Here is a 3,402-nt window from a genome sequence, read left to right on the forward strand (position 1 = left end):
TTTTTATTTCCATTTCTCTAGGAGGTGGGTCAAAAAGGATTTTGCTGTGATTTATGTCATAGAGTGTTCTGCCTATGTTTTCCTCTAAGAGTTTGATAGTGTCTGGCCTTACATTTAGGTCTTTAACCCATTTTGACTTTATTTTTGTGTATGGTGTTAGGGAGTGTTCTAATTTCATACTTTTATATGTACCTGTCCGGTTTTCCCAGCACCACTTATTGAAGAAGCTGTCTTTTCTCCACTGTATATTCTTGCCTCCTTTATCAAAGATAAGGTGACCATATGTGTATGGATTTATCTCTGGTCTTTCTATCCTGTTCCATTGATCTACATTTCTGTTTTTGTGCCGGTACCATACTGTCTTGATTACTGTAGCTTTGTAGTATAGTCTGAAGTCAGGGAGCCTGATTCCTCCAGCTCCATTTTTCATTCTCAAGATTTCTTTTTTAATATAGGTATATACAGGAAGAGTATTCCCCCTATATTACTGCTTTAGGTAATATTACTTCTTTAGCTGTATACCATAAAATTTCTTATGCTATGTTTTCATTTTGATTCAGTTAAAAATTTTCCTAATTTCACTTTAGATTTCTTTTTTGACTCATAGGTTATTTAAAAGTGTGTCACCTAATTTCCAAGTAGGGTTTTGTCCAGATAACTTTCTGTTATTGATTTCTAATTTAATTCCATTGTGGTCAGAGAACATACTTTGTATGTCTTTTGTTACTCTATCTTGATTGCAAACAGAAATTCAATCCCATATTTTTGGACTTGTAGGTTTTTTCTAATTTTTGTGCTATTAAAAATAATTCTTGGACGAAGATGAACTTGGAGTCATTACACCCATTCTTTAGTATTTTCTTAGGTAAATTTCAAGAAGCAAAAATTCTGAGTCAAAGAGTGTTTACTTTTTATAGAATTTGTACATACTGTTAGGTGGCTTGTTTCATGCTTTCCTTCATATTCAATAATGTGCAAATACTTTCTTCAGATCAATTTTTTCTATAACATGTTCTTTCTGATTGCATAATACTTTATTGACACACCAAATTGTATTTAATAATTCTCTCTTGTTGGACAGCTTGGCTCTTTCTAATTTGGGACAAATTTCCATAATGCTTTAATAAATTATATTGTGGATCATTAGTTTCTGGGAAAATATTGACCTCATAAAAGCAGTGATTTGGGAAAATTAGTCAGGGACCAGATATCTGTTAAAGACATTGAATCAAATCAAATCTAACACCATATTAAAAGGATAATAAATTATATTGTGGATCATTTTTTTCTGGGAAAATATTGACCTCATAAAAGCAGTGATTTAGGAAAATTAGTCAGGGACTAGATATCTGTTGAAGACATTGAATCAAATCAAATCTAACACCATATTAAAAGGATAATACCTCGTTACCAAGAGGGGTTCATCTCAGGGGTGCAAAGTTAGTTTAGCATTCGAAAAGACAATCAATGTAACTTACCATGTTAACAGACTAAAAAAGGCAAACAATATCATCATCTCAATAATGAAGAAAAAGCATTTGACAAATACCCGACGTCGATCCTGATAAAAACACTCTGCAAACTAGGAACAGAAGTAATAGCCTCAACCTGACAAAGGACATCTATGTACTGCTTACATAATGATGAAAGGCAAACTTCTTCCTGCTAAGATGAGGAAACAGGCAAGGATGTCTACTCTCACCACTTCTATTCAACATCGTACTGGAGGTTTTCACCAGTCCACCAGGCAAGAAAGAGAAATAAAAGACATCGTGATTGGAGACGAAGAAGTAGAATTGTCTTTAATCACAGATGACTTGATCATCTATATAGAAAATCCTATGGAATCTATATATCTATATATTTACTAGAACCAATAAGTAAGTTTAGCAAGGTTGGAAGATGTGTGATCAATATACTAGCAACAAACAATTGGAAATTGAAATTAAAATAACAATACCGTTTATGATCACATAAAACATGAACTACTTAGAGATAAATATAAGGAAAAAAATGTGGAAGACCTGTGCACTACAAATATAATGAGAGAAATTAAAGAACTCCTGGGACTTCCCTGGTGGTCTAGTGGTAAAGAATCTGCCTTACAATGCAGGGGACACAGGTTTGATCCCTGCTCAGGGAACTAAGATTCCACATGGTGCAGGGCACCTAAGCCCAAGTGCCATAACTTCTGAGCCCACGCGCTCTGGAACCCACGCACCACAACTACAGAACCCATGTGCCCTGAAGCCTGTGTGCCACGACTAGAGAAGAGAAAACCCGCACGCCACAACTAGAGAGAAGCCCACGCACCACAATGAAGAGCCCATGTGCCACAACGAAAGATCCCGTGTGCCGCAACTAAGACCTGACACAACCAAAAATTAAATAAATAAATAAATAATAAATCTTTTTAAAAAGAAAATAAATTAAAGAACTCCTAAATGAATACAGAAGAAATGCCATGTTTATGGATAAACATGGATAAAATATCAATTCTCCCCAATTTGATATATAGGTATAACACAATCCCAATTAAAATCTCAGCAGGCTCCTTTGTAGATGTTGACAGCTAATTCTAAAATTCATGTTGAAATGCAAAGGATGTAGAATAGCCAAAACAACTTTGAAAAAGAAGAACAAAGTTGGCTAATTTATACTCTCTGACTTCAAGTTTTAGTGTAAAGTTACACTGATCAAGATTGTGATATTAGAATTAAGAAGACAAATACATCAGTAGAACAGAATACAGAATCTAGCAATAGACCCACACACATATGCTTAATTGATTTTCAACAAAGATGCAGAGGCAATTAAAACTATGAGGTTTATTGAGTAAATTATTTTGTATAGGATGCAGCCATTAAATTTTGCTGTACAAATATATATGTCAACATAGTAACGTGTTCATAATACATTAAGAGAAAACTGTAGGGTCTAAAACCGTTTATGAATTATTATTCTATTTTTGAATAGGATCTATATTTTTTTCAAAAGGATACACACACAGATAAATACATGCATACACATACAATAGTGATTGTTAATAGTAGGAGCTTGGAATTGCTTATAATTTTAGTTTTGCTTTTAATGTTTATACTTCTATTTTGTTTATTTATAATAGATATACACTGTAATAAAAGACAAAACCAAAACATTTAAATGCTGTATAATTATTACATAAAGTGCAATAACAGTATTATTTGGGAAAAAAAGGGGGTTGTGTGTAATATAAAGAATGGAAATAGGGGCTTCCCTGGTGGCGCAGTGGTTGCGCGTCCGCCTGCCGATGCAGGGGAACCGGGTTCGCGCCCCGGTCTGGGAGGATCCCACATGCCGCGGAGCGGCTGGGCCCGTGAGCCATGGCCGCTGAGCCTGCGCGTCCGGAGCCTGTGCTCCGCA

Source organism: Physeter macrocephalus, chromosome 8, assembly GCF_002837175.3.
Source record: "Physeter macrocephalus isolate SW-GA chromosome 8, ASM283717v5, whole genome shotgun sequence".
NCBI lineage: Eukaryota > Metazoa > Chordata > Mammalia > Artiodactyla > Physeteridae > Physeter > Physeter macrocephalus.